Raw genomic sequence first — 17823 nt, forward strand, 5'->3', positions numbered from 1 at the left:
TCTTCCTTCTCCTCTCCTCCCCCCCTCTCCCCCCCTGTGTCTTTCCTTTCAGTGGAGGTCTGTACAATACTTGGAGAGGACTAAGTCTTACTAGGGTTGAGATGTCTATGTCCCCTGGCATGCCCCCTTGTGAAGCATATAAAGTTCGTGAGGTTTGAAGCTGGGCCTTAACATGTAATTCCTGGTCTTCTGCAGACAGCAAGACACTGGGGGACTCTTGGAACAAGTTTTCTAGGAGCTGTGTGTGATCCTGGAGTAGGACACTGGTGGCCTGGAGTGTGACTACCCCGGAGGTGTAGGTGGACTTAAAGCTGCTGAAACTCAGTACAGGAAACCGTGCACTTCTTGCGCAATTCATGCAGGCAGCCCTAGGCAGGGAAAGCTTGTGTACAATGTGCTGCAGGGAGCCATGCAAGCTAGGCCCCAATAGAAAAATTCCCGAGTGCTGTGGTCTTGTCTGGTTCGTGACTGTGTCCAGTGCCTGGAGCCCTTAGGACTGTGCAGGTAGACAACTACTAAAAGAATTTGTGAACAAGGAAATAAAACAAAATACAAAGAAAAGAAGCATTAGTAAAATTTCTGAACATCAGTAAAATTTCTGAACTCCAAGAACTTAAAACTATTTTAATAATTCCAGACCATTTCATTGTCCATGAACAAAAAATAAATTTGATTTTGAAGACCTAATATCAAAGTTATAGGAAAATACTATGCCTGTTTGATGTCCCCTGTCTCTGTAGGGTCCAAGGGAATAATCCTAGAAAGGATGAAATTATTGTTAACACTATGAAAAATCATTAAAACATAAATGCCTGGATCTTTGCATATAAAACAATAATGATCCCCTTAATTTTACATCTCAGAGTACTGTAACAATTAAGTATACTGCTTATGTTTTAACTACATGCAATCTTGACCATAGTAGATATTCAGTCAGTAATAATTGACTTAATTTCAATGGTACTAAGAAGACTCATGGCAAGATTGCCTAAAAAAATATTTCTTTATTAGTCTAAGAATGTTTTAAAGCAGGGTACTGGGGTCAAACTCTTGACCAATCTGCAATGAGCATGAACTGAGGTTTGTGTTTCTTGGAGGAAGACAGGAGATAGGTAACTCTTTCCATCTTGAAACCAAATGAACATTTTTATCGCAGTACTGATTAAAAAATATATGAAATCTTATGGTCCTTTTTTCATTTACATGTAAGTATAAATTTATCATGGTTCAGTTATATAGATATTATATAGATATTCGGTTTTATTTTTTTTAAATTATTTCGAGATAACAATTTCATCACAATATTTCTCCCTTCCCTACCCTCCCTCCGTGAGTGCCTTCCCATTCTTGTTCTGATACATAGCTTCTTTTTTCACTAATAAAAAAAGTGCACATTGCTATTGCACGCACATATGTGTATACAGATGTATCCCAGAACATAACCTGGTCAGTCCATACAATGATACTTGTATCTATGTTGTCACAGCTGATGGTTGGACACTGGACAAATGGTTGGTGTGCTGGTCCCTGGGGAGGGTCACTTCTCTTGTCTATATAGATGTTCCTAAAACCTCCTCATTTTAGGCTACTTGCATGGCCATTAACCCATCTTGTCGTTATTTCACTACCCAAATAATAGAACATGTTAAGTGACAACTCTAGCTTCAAGAAGACACAGCACTTCTTTAAGAACCTCAGTCTGCCTAGGGAGCTATATACCACATCATACTAAGTACTCTGAGAGTAGGCGCTGTTTATAAAGTGGGATTGAGAAGCTAAAAAATAGGGGTGGGGGAGAAAAAAATCTTTTTCTTACTTTAAGGACACATTTATGATTGAGTATTTCCTTAAAGCAATACATAAACATGTATGCTAAAAATAGATACCTTCTAACCAGGAATGAGTAGACACATTCATATTCACCCATTCAGGAAGGTCTCCAATTATTCCTCCTTCTGAGATACTTGTCTTATCCCCAGGACCATCGTGCCAGCCCTAGTGACTACCCCTCCACCTTGGCTGCTTTGAGAGCTCCCACACTAGTCACTTACACGTGCTTTCCAGGTCCTTGAATATATACATTTTACTGTGCGTAAAACATCCTTCTTAAAGTGTTCACATAGCTCTTCTGCGTAAAACACACGTGAAGCTTCCCTTGTATACTAAAGAGCAGGCTAATTTTCGAATGTGCACTGTAAGTCCTTGTTGGATATGGTGTCGACCTCAGTCACAGTTAAAGTCACTCAGCATTTTATTTGTTGTACTTCAGCAGCATACCTGTGCATGCTATGCCACACACGTGGAGGTGTGAAACCACATGGAGTCACGTCTCTCGTTCATCATGAGCTCCAGGGATTGAACTCAGATCTTCAGGTTTGTGAGGCAAGCCCCTCCTGCTGATTGAGCCTTCTTACAAACCCCTGTCATGTTTTAGTGAGCCTGCTTCCAGCTGTCCAACTGCTTTTACCAGCAATTTCCCTCCAGTCCATGTGTCCTTTAGGCCCTGTGTGTTACATCTGCATTTCCAAACCTTCTGTCACAGTGGTGCTCTGCTTTCTCTGTAAGCACCAGCACCCCGCTCACAGAAACTACAGTTATTTGGTTTTAAATTCTTTATTCAAGTTGGCTATTCTGAAATCTACTCCTGTAGTTGTATCTACTCTTTGGACTTTCAGAGCTATGCTTTCTTCTCCCCTGGAGTGAAGCTTCACTAGCTATGACTCCTCCATCAGGAGCTTGGGGGCATCCCAGAATCCCCTTTCCCCTGCAGTGTAACAGCCCTAGGTTCTTCGGCTTAGTTTACAAAGTGCTTCTCTTATCTACATTTTTCTACATTTTTCACTATCTTCGCAGCGACCCTTAAGGTCTTTCTTGGCTCTTCCTATTGCTCTTTTGACTGATCTGGGGAATTGTTTGTTTTCCAGAAACGGGTTGACAGAGTGCTTGTCAGACGATGGAGTCTTTTATAACACCATTTTGAAACTGGATCAACAAAACCAGATAGCACTGGGGGAGTTTTTGTTTCTAGCTCCTAATCAAACAGTTTCCATTTTTTTTTTTATGTTATTTTGTAAAGTTTCTTTCAAGGACATGACTTGGGCTAGAAAACCTTTGGTTTTTCCTTTAAAATACAAATTGTTCTCGAGTTAATATCTAGGCACAATTTTATGGTTACTTTCTTCTCCTAAGTTTCTTAGAAACAGTTTTATTTTAAAATGGGGATGAAAAACCACACAAAAGGCAGTGTGACCATATCATAATAGAACTTTGACCCCCAAACTGGACAAGAACCATCCCAGGGAGACAGAGCTAGCCTCCTTTGGGTCTTACTCAATAACCATCAGCTTCCTTAATTTTTGCTTGTGTCTTTCTTTCTTTCTTTTTCTTTTTTTTTTAAATTTGAATTATTCTATCATTGTAAAGCTCTGCCTAGAGGTATATATTTCTTGATTGCTATTTTGCCTGCGTGTATGTGTGAATCTATTGGAAACCATGGAACTGGAGTTATGGATGTCAGCCACCATGTAGATGCTGGAAGTTGAACCCAGGTCCTCTGGAAGAGCAAGCAGTCAGTGTTCTTAACCCCTGAGCCATCTCTCCAGCTTTGCTTGTGCTTTGAACTCAGGATAAAACTGCAGGAAGCAAATGTGCTCCTCAAACTGATCATAGCTCTGCTTCCAACCGACTCACTTCTGCATTCCCTTTCCCAAGCCTTGCAGTCAGGGTTTGCACCTACAGACCTTTTTTATCAACATAGGTTTTTTGTTTGTTTGTTAGTTAGTTAGTTTGTTTGTTTTTTCTGCCCTGAGTCTCTGAGAAATGCTGTTGGTAGTGGCTGATTACCATACTGTACCAGTTCCCCCAAAATAAAGTCTACTTTCTCTTATTTGAGTACTCTTTAGTTGTTTCCATACATGTATGATACAGAAACCTTAACAATACCTCCTAACATACATGTCTCTCATTTCAGTTATAAAACACTCAGGCTCAACATGAAGAGAAAAGGTTTACTTGAAACAATATCTTCTGCTTGGCGTCTGGCTGGCTTGGCTGAGGTCACAGGGTCTGGTACCCTGAAGATCTAGCTACTTCCTAGGAGATTTGTGGGGCCCAGGCCCTTGTGTCAATTTCCTCTACCCTGGCCCTTCCCTAATGAACTGAGGGAACACCCATCCCAAGATAAGGCAAGTAAATAGCCCATTGTTTGCTCCAAATGGAAAGTATCTTAAGAGCTTTCATATGGCCTCTTATCTCCTTAATTTTTTTGAGATGGGTCCTAGGCTTCAAGGGAGGGGGATGTAAACTCTGGGCATTGTGCTAACCAAAGGGGTCAACACTGAGGAGCAAGACAGACTTTATTGGAGGGAAGGGGCAGGCAAACTCCAAAGGCTAAATGTAGACCAGAAAGCTTTTAAGGACTGTGAAAATATTCCCAGATTTCTGGCCCCAATACTGTCAATTAAAAGAAAGTTTGATGTTTCTTAGAGGGCTATATAATTTCTAAAGGAAAACGAGATAAAAGGGCTGTGGCAGGCGGCAGCTCCCTGTATAACTGCAGTGAGGCTGGTGGTTATACGAGGAGCATTTGACATCTTTGCAAAGCCTCCCACCGTCCTAGGGCCAAAGAACATTTGGAAAGTTCACACCTGCAGTATTTCCTCAGAAAACCCAGGCAGGGTAAGCCAGCCTCAAAGGCCAGCAGCAACTGATCACTCCTCACTAAAATGCTTTGTTTGCCTCTCACTAACAAAATAAGAAAGTTTGTTAGTACTTTTGGAACTTGTAAGACACGGGCCTCATGAACTTCTGTAATGCTCTGGGTCTTTGTGTTTTACTGGGGTCCTTTTGTCTTCTAACTAGGTTTTAACGTTAACATTAGATCCACTCTATCTACAGATTCTATTTTAAGGATGTTTAATCATTTGAATTGGATAAATGCCATCTTTCTTATGCTATTAGCTATTAATTTTGCCTAACAGATACTGAAAATGGACACTAAGGTACTTATAACGTGCTCAGTGAGACATAATATTTTAACATTGAATGAAAATGAGAACATGACTATTCTAAGGAGATGGAGGAGGAGGAGAAGGAAGAGGAGGAGGAGAGAAAAGTCAGTAGACTCAAACCTTTGAATCGTAGTAAAAATGTGAGGACCCAAAGATATGATTCTGGGTTAAATGCATTAACACTTTTGTATCCAGAGAACTGGATGTATATAGTTGGACAGAGATGAATTTTAACACGAGTGGGAAGCACTTTTGAGTCTATACTTAGAAGACAACCAAAGGAAATTTAAACATTTGAGCTTGTGAGTGTGATATGTCAGTGTTATGGCAGGATTGGATTAATAGTTATCAGAACTACACTGATCAATGTTGAAGCTCTGAACTCTTGCAGTCTCACTATAACAATAGCACAGCGAGCAGAGGTGGGGTAGGGAACAGTCTGAGACACTTCGCATTGTTTAACACAGCCTAATTCACTTTCTTAGACCTTTGCAGCTCACATTTACACATTTTTTCTTTATTATTATTATTATTATTATTAGTCTTTAATCTTTTTTTTATAGTCCAGTCGTTATCCCCCTCCCAGTCCACCTTCTGACAATTACTCATCTCATTTCTCCTTACCCTATCCCCCACCCCTGCCCCATTTCCAAGAGGATGTCCCTACTCCCACTCCCATCCAACCTCCCACTCCACCAGTCCTCCCCACTCCCGGGGGCCTCAAGTCTCTCCAGGGTTAGGTGCATCTTCTCTCACTGAGTCCAGACCAGGCAGTCCTCTGCTGTATATGTGTTGGGGGGGGGGGAGCTCTATCAGCTGGTGGATGCTGCCTCATTGGTGGCTCAGTGTCTGAGAGATCTCAGGAGTCCGGGTTAGTTGAGACTGCTGGTCTTCCTATGGGGTCATCCTCCTGCTTGGCTTCTTCCAGCTTTTCCTTAATTCAACCACAGGGGTTCCCAGCTTCTGTCCATTGGTTGGGTTTAAATATCTGCATCTGTCTCAGTCAGCTGCTTGTTGGGCCTCTCAGAAAGCAGCCATGCTAGACTCCTGTCTGTAAGCACACCACAGCATCAGTAATAGTGTCAGGTCTTGGAGCCTCCCCTTGAGTCTGTCACTGGATCTCCTTTTCCTCAGGTTCTTCTCCATTTTTGTCCCTGTAGTTCTTTTTGATGGGAACAATTCTGGGTCAGTTTTTTACTGTGGAATGGCAACTCCATCCCTCTACTTGATACCCTGTTTTTCTGCTGGAGGTGGACTCTACAAGCTCCACCTCCCCAGTGTTGGGAACTTGTTCTAAGGTTCCTCCCTCTGAGTCCTGAGCATCTCTCACCTCCCAGGTCTCTGGTACATTCTAGAACCCCCTGCCCGCCAGCACCCCAGACATACACATATCTCCTACGTCCCTAAGTTGCCTGTTTCCATTCTTCCTGCTGGTCCTCAGGGCTTCAATCCTGTGCCCACTCCAATTAAATATTCTTTAATCTTTTTTACAGTCCAGTCATTGTCCACCCTCTGATAGTTTCTCATTCTGATCATGTTCCTCTCTTCCCCTCAAATTTACACATCTTAGGCTCCCATGACTTAAACTTTGAACTTTATTTTCATCCAGTCATTCAGGAAACACAAATGGTTGCTTGAGAGTAGCCATTGCAAAGCAAGTTTCTTTAAATAAAGGAATAGTAAAAAAATTATACTGAAACCTGTTTTCTGTGGTTTTGTGTGTGTGTGTGTGTGTGTGTGTGTGTGTGTTTGCAAGCCAGGTAAACTGTCTGAGTCTGCCTTTCTCAGCAGGAAGCTCAGTAGCTCTAGAAAAGTGAGGCCTGGCTTCACATATAAAATGAACTGACCATAGTTGCAGCCTTGCCAGGGTTGGGGATGGGAGTTGAGGCAGTGGGGGAGGGGATAGCTGTCGTGGTTAACATAAAGCTACAGTTAGCTGTCAATATCCAGAGCTCTGAGGAGGATACACTCTAGCAGAAAGTAGAATCCAAACGGCCTGTGTATCAATTAAAATGTCAGCAACTTACTGCTACCTGCACGGTTTCCCTAGGGTCCCCTGGTCTTGATGACTTTGTTAGGGGCAGATGTCAATCTTCATCTACCAGGCCCAGAAGACCCAAGAGACTTTCCTGTGAAGGAGAAACTTGGGGGTCTGGCCAAGCATGTGTAGGCAAAATAGGGCCATCAACTCTCCAGTGTCCTGCTTGTCCACCGTTTGGGCAGGATTCTGTCAGTAGGTGAGGGATGGGACAGTCTTGTCCAGTGGTTAGCATTACCACAATCCCAGTAGAGTCACCTGTGCTCCATCATCTGTTGTCTTCTCGAGATGAGGGTGGTCTAGGAGCTGGCATCCCTGTCTTTCACAGGGAGCCTTTTCTGTTTAACACTTCAAGTGCCATATTCAGCTGATCTCTGAAGAGTGTGAGGACCATTATCTATTAGGTATACACGGTATTTTAAAAAAGTATGTTACTTATTAATCATTTGCTTTAGACTTAACCTTGAAAACATACACAGGGGGCTAAATAAAGCTTGTCACTAAATGAATTACACTTGCACTTAGCGTGCCTATGAGCATAGTTTTCAGCACAATAAAGAGTCTTATCATTTATAAGGTGACTGGGCACTAACTTGCATGTCTTAATTATCCTTAGCAGTTTTGCAACAAGTTTATAGCTTTTATCAGGTTAGGATTCTACAGGTTTATCCATGTTAGCTTTGAGTCTTACATTTTTGAAATGAAGATTTATTTGAATGAAGATTTATTTTATTTTATTTAGCATCAAAATAAAACTTTAAGTCATACATGTAATAAACTTTAAACCATAAACAGTCCATAGGACGACTGGGAACTTCCCTGATCTTTTTTATAATGTACCACTACAAAATATCAGTTTCTGGTATGACTCAGTTTATCCAAATAATTTAAACTTAACAAACATAGCAAAGTTTGTTAAGACAAAGAAGTTGGTATGCATCTCCAAGCCAGTTAATAATTAGCCTGAGTAAACCTTAGGACTTTATAAACCTTATTTATCAAATATATGTGGTTTTTACTTAAAATTTTCTAGAAGCTTGATGCTGGACAGTTAGCAAAGACATATTTGGTTAGATACACCTCTCTAAGTTAGGTTATGTTAACCTGCATATGCCTTTATCACCTTTTGAATTTATAAGCCTTATTTATCTATTTATATAGCACACCTTCCTTATCAAACATATGTTGTTAGGTATCTACAGTTTACCTAGAAGCCTGGTGCTGAACACATGTGGTTAGACACTTATCTTTAAGTCGGTTTTTGTTAATTTTCATAGACTTAAATAACTTTAGAAATTTATCATACAAAAATCCCATACTAATCTATAATACTTTGTCTAAAACAGAGATACAATGATAAGCTAAGGGCTCAGTAGGACTAAGACATTGTATAATTGTTGTTTATACAATGGATGTGGTCATCTTATTCAAGATGGTGGTAAAGTCGCATAGCGTGTCCTCTTTATCCTTAGTAAACATGGCTGCCAGACACATGCTTGCTTCCATCCTAATGAGGTCATCAGCCAAGACAGAGACAAGCCACATGATTGTTATTTAAATACATTTTCCTAATAATTCTACTTTTTAAACAATATTTGAATGAAATAGATAAAAGCTGAGTCACATGTATAATATTCATAGTATTTTTTAACTATCAACTTCTGTTACAAGTTTTTACTGAACTTTTGCTACAGATTTTACAGATTCTTTTATCACATACACCCAATGATTTTTACAAATCCTAAGATAATGAAAGTTTACATAACAGTCTCAGAAGATGTCTTGAGCAAAGTGTAGAGAAATCACAGATAAGAGATTTTGGGGAGTGTAGAGCAGAGAAAGTTTAGATGTAAGAGATTCTGGGATCATTTATTTGTGCATTGGCAGAAGTTGCTACCATACGATGGAATTTGAATATCCAGTGTGCCAGTCTTTGGCTATCGATTGAGCTAACTGAGGCTAAGCTATTTGCAGTAAGATAGCAAGATTTTCTAAGTCCTAGATGAAGAGAGGAAGGGCCATACAAGGCCCAGGAAGGTGTGATGAAGCTAGAGGGCTAGAGCTCAGGAGGCTGTAAGAGTCAGAACAGTCAGCAGAGATGAGGAGATGAGGGAAAGGTTAAAGCATAGGCTTAAGAGGGTATGAAGAAGGGGTGGGGCTTCCAGGAGAGGAGTTGAGAGACAGAAGGGACAGAGTCTCAGAGCCCAGAAGGGCTCAAGGAAGTTCTGGGACGATAGCACCTACAGGAAGGTCAGGGAGCTCCAGGAAGAGGCTGAGCAGAGTGGATAAGAGTCATGGTGACAAGAATTTCAATCTCAGGCATTGAAGAAGAGACTTGTCAAAGAGAAATGCCCCAGGTCACTGAGGAGAGACATCCTTTTGCATAGGGTAATGGCCCAGTATGATGAGAGGAGCATCCTGGCACACTGGTATGACTTTTGTAGTAGTGACAGACAGAGCAGGCAGCTCTAGGACCATATTTATCCAGTAGAGGAGAAGAGAAGAAAGCAGCTGAGAAGGCAGACTGGGAGAAGCTTTTAGGAAAAGTGAGGGTTCCAATAGACGGAGTTGGGTAAGTGTCTTAGCAGAGAGTTGCCCATGTCTGGGGGACAAAATAGGCTTGAGATGTCTGCAGGTTGGGCAGCAGGATGCTGTAGAAAGCTCCAGGAGACAAAGAGAGAACAGTTACAGAGTAGGCAAGGTGGGTGGTAGAGCAGGCAGAGGAAAGGAAGAAGTGGCCAAAGTGGTAGACTCTAGAATTTAGAGTCAAATGTGGAAGGTGACAGAAGCCAGCAGAAATAAGTGATCTGTATATTCTGTGTGAGAATCTAATAAGCAAGAGGTTCCAAGAGGCTGAGTCCCTAAGAAGGGGACTTACGTAGACCACTCCAGTGGTTTCAGCATTGGATGAATGAAAATAAGGACATGACCACTCCAAGGTATGGTTCAGGAGAAGGATTTATCATAGACAAGCGGGGGAGAACAGCCAGAGGAATCTGGAAGGGTCCAGAATTTACATGGCCAGCAGACTAAACCAGACCATGAGAAGAATTTGAGGAGAGTGAGAGAGGCAAAGAGAGATGGGAACAAGTGGACCAAGATGGGAGCTGTGTATCATGTGTCCGAGAGTGAGGCAAGAAACCAAAAGGATGTGTCACAGAAATGGCTGAGTTATACAGGGATGAGGCTGGGGGAGAGGAAACGAAGCCTCACCCTGGCTCTGAGAGGCTTAGGGGAGGGAGCAAGGTAAGAAATGGTGGGAGGAATGACAGGAACTGAGTGAAATGTGTCCACAGTGAAGAGAGGCAGAACTGGAGAGTCATGGGTAGTGACATCTGCCTGATGGGAGTGGCCAGCAATGTCCTCAAACACCATGATAAGGTCTTGGCCCATGCAGCATTCTGCAGCTGAGGCCCATGTCTGAGTCCATGGCCCTGCAACAGCAGGAGTCTCTTACCATCAAAGGCCACACAGAAGTCCCTGGTCTGGCCTGCTGCCTGATGTTTGAGGGCTGGGCAGACAAAACTGACCCCACCCCTCTGGGAACACTTGCCTAGAAGGCTTGAGAGCAGGAGAGCTGACCACTCCTTTCACCTGGGCAGCAAAGTAGAGCTGGCCCTGGTTGCAGAGGGGCTGCCTTGGAGCCAGCCTGGATGGCCCAGTCCATTGCCTGCTGCAGCCCTCAGGAGAGTGGGTCCTGTAACTTGATTGGGCAGCACAGTAGAGCTGGCTCGGCTTGGGCACAGGCTTGGGTGAGCCTGCCCTGGAGGCATAACGCAGGTGACCTGGCTTTGTCCCTTGCCTGCAGCAACCTTGGTTATTGTTGGAGAGCTCACTCTGGTAGACCTCCTCAGCTACCACCCAGGCCCAGATCTAGGGCTTTGAGTTGACTCACCCCAACATCTACCCCATCTATGAACTACTGGAGAGCATACAAGGGCTGGTCCTACAGATCCGAAGCTTCAGGATCCCCGTGGCATAAGGCAGCATCATGATAGCCCAGAGTCCTGGTAAGCATTCAGTAATGATAGTGTAGCGGAAGCCAGAGGCCTTGTGCCAGACTAATGGCTCAGCAATGTATATTTGCAAGTAAAGAAATATGGACAGAAGTGTATACTGTTGGCCACCCTGTGACATACTATAGCCCCCACAACTCTTTTTTTTTTTTTCCTGAGGGGAAGGTAGTTAGTTGCAAAGATTAAGGGCAGGGAGGTGAGTGGGATTGGGATCCATGAAGTGAAATTTACAAAGAATCCATGAAAAGTTACATTAAACAAAAAAGAAAAAGGAATGTACATTGATGTTTACATTTTTAACAGGGTAAACCTCAACTACTATAAAACCCATGACCGGAGTCTCTGCACTTTCCACTGCTCAATGTTCTGTGAGCCTAAAAATGTTCCAAAAGCTAAAGTTTATTAACAAGCATTTTAGCATTTTAATCATCGATGACACAGAGTAATCCTTTTACAATTACAATGGACACCATCCAATGAATTAATATTCATGGTTGTATATCAAACCATGCCACCATCTGTCAGGGACTGTCCAGGGGACCAGATTTTATGAAGAGCATTTGTCTTACGTGGTACTTAAAAAAACAAATGGAATATCTTCAAAGATCTGCCATATTATTTAATAATAAATAGATTTTGTTTCTCCCTTCCTGCTAGTGCACAGGATGGCAACTTAAGAGAGTAAAGGAACTTCTGGAGTTGGAGGAGATTTTTCTCAGTGGGTAATGAGGTTGACTGTGAAAGCATGAAGACTTGGTTTAGGATCTCTGCGCCTCTGCGGCATGGAGAAGGTAGAAGGTGGAAACAGGAGCATTGCTGTGACTTGCAGGTCAGGTAGCCAACTGAAGACTGGCAAGATGAAGGTTTGGTAACATACCCGTTCTCAAGGAAATGAGGTGGAAAGCATTACACAAAGACACATAGTGTCATGCTCTGTCCTCTGTGTGTTTGCATGTGCATATGTACATGAGCGCATACATGGATAAAGACACATGCAGACTCTTACAATAATTTTTAAGTAACCTGAAAAATGTCAATAACTGTGAGCAAGAAAACCCCACTCAAATTACTAAAGTTATATTTGTGTTCTTAATTATGCTATGGCAACCAAAATTAAGAATACCTTTGAAGACATAAAATGATATGTATAACTAAACTCTAATAATTTAAAATACCTTAGTCATGTATTGTGAGGAGGGGATGAAATGAAATGGCATCACATCAGATGGCTGAGTGATTTTAGAGATGGTTTTAAATTGTATGAATTCTTGAAAGGATAAATATACACAACTTAGAAGAGAAAGAAGATCTGTTCCTGTTCAATACGTTTCTCTATGGAATAAAACTTCAGATAGTTAAAAAATGCAGTGTTCATCAGTTTTTAAATTCTACCTTATGACCAGAAGATTACAGAACACACTGAAAGATGCTCATGTGCATTCTAATTTTAATGGGTAGCCTAATCAGAGGCTATATTGTGGTTGGAAAGCAAAGGGAGTGAAGAATTAGATGATATATTCATTTTTTCACATAAAGGACTATTATAGAAAGAGATTCCATACTGTAATATATCATAGAAGTTAGAAACTGCAAAGACACATTAGGTCATCTGGCTGCTCTCTGTACTAAGGACACCATTGTTTGCTACAATATACTCTTTAGTGTTTTATAATGGCAAAATGTTCTGAAAGTCTAAGTCAAAGAAAAAAATATCTTGTAACCCTAGAATTATGAAATAAATCAAAGTGATGGGAGATTAGATTACTTCTCAAAGCGCCATCTATATCCTAGTATTCTATTAATGAATGAATAAATTACTGGGAAAAGCAACGCTTAAAATAAGGACTATAAAACTCTTTTAGGGCAGGAAAGTCAACTGGAGAAAGAAATGCTAGATGACCTGGAGTTGGGGCAAACTCTGACATACACTCAGTGTGTAAAAGATTTCTCTCATGAATAAACATTGTAGTCTTTTATAAGTGAATAAAGCAGAAGTGATTTGTTCTTCGAATACTGAACATCTGTAGTTTTCAATAATGATCTCTAGTGGTAAAGAGAAGTTTCTTTGATGAGTGAGAGCTCATTTATCAGTGGGTAGAAGGACAGATGTCTACAATGAAGTTAGGGAGTTGTGGAGTACTCAACCCCAATGGAAACATCTACAATACAACGTCTGTACCTAAGGCTCAGTAGACATCAGAGAAGAGCCGGTAAAGAGATTGTGAGAACTACATGACCAGAAAAGCAGCTGTCAAGTTGTGTCTCCTAAAAATTAGAGGGAAGATTGGTCTAGGATACTTCAACATGGCTGCCCAAACAAGACTTGAAGAATACAATATCAATAGACATGATGATGTGGAAAAGGAAAGATCTCATGGGACCCCGTGCCTAAATGAAGAAGTATATGCAACTAAGGGATGGTAAGATTGAGAGAAATAGTCTTCCCCAGGGATTAGTCCCTTAATTGGTTATCCTATACTGATTGCTCAGCCCTGCCTGAAATCATATAATACAAGTAACACTAATTTAACTCAGATTTATGTAACAATGACAACTACAGGAAAAGAAGCCATGATTTCAAAGAGAGGCAGCATATTTGTGAGGGTTTGGAATGACAAAAGGAAAGAAACAAAAAATAACATCGTGTGGATACTTCATTCCTCCTTAGAATAAGGAACAAAATACTCATGAAAGGATACAGGTACAGAGACAAAATTTAGAGCTAAGATGAAAGGATGGACTATCCAGAGACTACCCCATCCAGGAATCCATCCCATCATCAGCCACCAAACCTAGATACTAATGCACATGCAAACAAGATTCTGCTGAAGGGAGCCTGATATAGCGGCCTCTTGTGAGGCTACGCCAGTGCCTGGCAAACACCGAAGTGGATGCTCACAGCCAGCTATTGGATGAAACTCAGGGTCCCCAATAGAGGAGCTAGAGAAAGTACCCAAGGAGCTGAAGGGGGCTGCAACCCTGTAGGTGGAACAACAATATGAACTAACCAGTACCCCCTGAGCTTGTGTCTCTAGCTGCATATGTAGCAGAAGATGGCCTAATCGGCCATCGTTGAGAAGAGAGACCCCTTGGTCTTGCAAACTTTATATGACTCAGAACAAGGGAATGCCTGGGCCAAGTAGTGGGAGTGGGTGGGTAGGGGAGCAGGGGCGGGGGGGGAGTATAGGGAACTTTTGGGATAGCATTTGAAATATAAATAAAGAAAATAATAATAATAAAAATTTTTAAAAAAGAAGTAATAGACTGACCACGGTCAGCTGACTAAGCCTGGTCAGGGAAAAAAAAATGAGCTTATATTTTGAATTTCAAAAAAAATTATTAAGAATATTTGTGAAAATTAAAATAGGACAAGAGCAACACTGAGATTTGAAATAACTTGCCAAAGGTGTTGCACAGGACTTGTAAAGGTTGAGAAAGCATATGCACAGTTCTCTTTGATTTTTTAACTGAGCAGTAGCTTACTCCGTTGAATGCTTAATCTCCATGGATTTGTGAATCCTCTAAATTTCTTTTGTAATTTACAGTGCCATATCCTTTTGATGAGAGAGAAGACACTTGATATGATTTGAGTCTTTCTCTCTTTGTTAAGGGTGGGTTTGTGGTCTTCCATATGATCCTTCTTGGAGAATGTTCTATGAATACTTGTGAAGAATGTGCATTCTGCTGCTTTGAGCTGGAATGTTCTAAAAATGTCTCTTAGGTCACTTTGGTCTGAAGTGAAGTTAAAGTGCAATATTTCATTGCTGTATTTTATATTCTTGGCAGTTCCCACAGAGCAATGCTATATTCCTTAAACATCTTTCTTGCCTTTGTTAAGATTGAAAGAAGCAGGAAGGTTTTTCTTCTCTTCTACATATTACAGAAGAGTGACTGGAGTATCAGAGGTAAGAGGCAAATAAACTCATTTATAAACAACAACAACAACAACAACAACAACGAAAACCTACTAAAAGACTAACTCAAGGTCACAAATTTAACCTTTAATTTAAAAAACTCAAATCTAGGGTTCTTTCTGTTATGCTTAAAATGTCACAGTACAGCAGGGCATGGTGACGCACGCCTTTAATCCCAGCACTTGCGAGGCAGAGGCAGGTGAATTTCTGAGTTCGAGGCCAGCCTGGTCTACAAAGTGAGTTCCAGGACAGCCAGGGCTACACCGAGAAACCCTGTCTCAAAAAAAAAAAAAAAAAAAAAAAAAAGATTAAAAAAAAATTTAAAAAAAATGTCACAGTACTTTTTGTGTACGTCTCAAAATCTCTAGCTATTGAGGAAAGGCAGGGATGGTTTACTGGGGCCTAGGAGAATTCCATGATCAGTGACAACTTTGAGATTTGAAGCCTACAGCTAACTTCTCCAGGGACTGGGCATTTATGGTATCTGTGCCTTGCATGTCTTTAGCTGAAGGCTGGATATGTATGTTTATGGGATACTACCATTGCCTGCATCTAAATAATTCTAGCACATACCACTTTGGAAACACAGATATGAGAGTGAAATCTACTGATGTTGAGATAATCTTACAAAATTATTAGAACGTAACATTACTAGCAGAAGTCTCTTGATCTTCACACGTGGTAAATAGGAAGGAAACTTAGCTGCAAGTTCCAGACTTTTACCGGTATCAAAGTTACTGACATCTAGATTTATCATTCCTCTGCGAACTAATTGGCCTAATTCTCTACTACCTGACTGTTATCATAAGCGTATGCAGTCAGAAGAATTGGTGCATTGACCACACAAGAAATGACTGGAGGATAATCTACACCCAACAACACTCATACAAACTGGCCTCTGGAATCAGTTTACGGACACTATTCTATGCCGAGTCCAGGGCTTCAGCACCTTTTCTGAGGGTCACAATATACTGAAATACATCATCAACTAACATAAACCACAAGGGAACCTGTCCCAAGGAAAACTTCTCTCTCTCGTTGGAAACTTGTTATGGTGAGTGTATAGTCATGGAGGGGGATGCCTTCTCATACTGTCTGAGTATATTTTGTCAGTGAACCTTTCTGGACCTCAGAGTTCTGGAGACTTAGGTTTGGCAGGTGTGATCCGTTTTGAGCATCCAGGTTAAATCAGAGGCATTTGCATGGTCTAGTGAAATCTAGACGTAGGCTCAGATATGCAGACTGATTTCAGTGTTCTGTGGTATTTACAGTGAGCAGTTTTTAATCATGTGAAAAAGCCAGGTATCTTATGTATGCTGCTTTACAAATAAGTCAAATCCATACCTGCCCTTTAAATAAAATACCATATCATTAAGAAAGCATAGAAGTCTATGAACTGACTGGAAACACACACGCACACACACACACACACACACAGACACACACAGACACACACTGGAAGTAATATCTTAGAGACTATTTTCAAGACTTGCCAGATGAGAAAATTCAAATGGCAATCCAAAGACAAAATATACATTGCAAAATACCTCAGATGTAGAGTGATGGTTCTCAATACATGAAAAGAAATATAAGGTTCATATGTATACAGATATAGAGATATGTGTATGTGATTTCATTTGGATTATGCATGTTTTATATTTTATAATTAAATACATAGGATAACCACAAAATAGTAATGTTTTATTCAGAACATGCTAGGGTATCATATAAAAAATCTTAAACCGTAGAAGTTCAGCTTAGCTAGTAAGTGGTCGTTTTCTTGGGATATGACTCTTACTCTAAGGTGCAGTCTAGTTAATATTTACTGTGTGCTCTGCTGCTTTGAGCTGGAATGTTCTATCAATGCCTGTTAGCTAAGTATGAAGCAATCTGTCCATGTCCTATATCATCAAACCAATCCCACAATGTTAGTACAGTTAATATAATCAGTTAATATAATCAACTTTGTACTACAGATAAATAGAAAAGTTAAAATGAGCAATTAACATTCCAAGAGTTTGCACAATGGTCCTGAGGTTCAGCATAAGCAAGAGCCTTGTCCTATCAGCCAAAATCCCAGATTTCATCCCAGACCCTTGTGTCGGGCTGATTCTATTCCTTCCGATAAGTAGAACCTAAGGTTCAGGGACCATTGTAGAAGATGTGGAAAGACTGTAAGAGCTAGAGGGTGATTCTCATCCTTTCACAGGGCTCTCCTAACACCACCAGGAAACACAGACGCTTACATTATTATTCATAACAGAAGCAAAATTACAGTTTTGACATAGTAATGAAAATCATTTTATGGTTTGAGGTCAGCACAATTCAAGGGTTGCCGCATTAGGAAGGTTGAGAACCACTGAGCAAGAGGAGCAGGCAGTCTGCTGGAAGACTGTGTCTAAACAGTCTTAAAGTGGCTGTGAAGTGAGACCTGAGCCATGACAGTATCAACAGAGAGTCTAACTCAGATGGGGAACTATCGCTATGGACAGCTCTGAGAGGGAGAATCAGTGTCTCTCAGGGATGGGTTCCCTAATGAGTTATTCAATGCAGCATGGTCAGTCTTGAAATTATACACATACAAATAACAAAAATAGACTGGGCAGGCCAGATGTATACATTTATGCACATCTCTGTGTGTATCAATAATAAACAATGAACGAGGCCATCAATCTGAGAGAAAGACAAGGTAAACATGGGAGGGGCTGGCTGTCAGGAAGGGACACAGAAGATTTGGGGGGAAAGGAAGGATGGGAGTGATATAATTTGAACCAAAAAATATAGCTGATTGAGAGGGGGGTAGAGAGAGAGGGAGAAGGAGAAAGGGAGAGGGGGAGGGGAGAGGG

Source organism: Mus pahari, chromosome 8 (genome assembly GCF_900095145.1).
Source record: "Mus pahari chromosome 8, PAHARI_EIJ_v1.1, whole genome shotgun sequence".
NCBI lineage: Eukaryota > Metazoa > Chordata > Mammalia > Rodentia > Muridae > Mus > Mus pahari.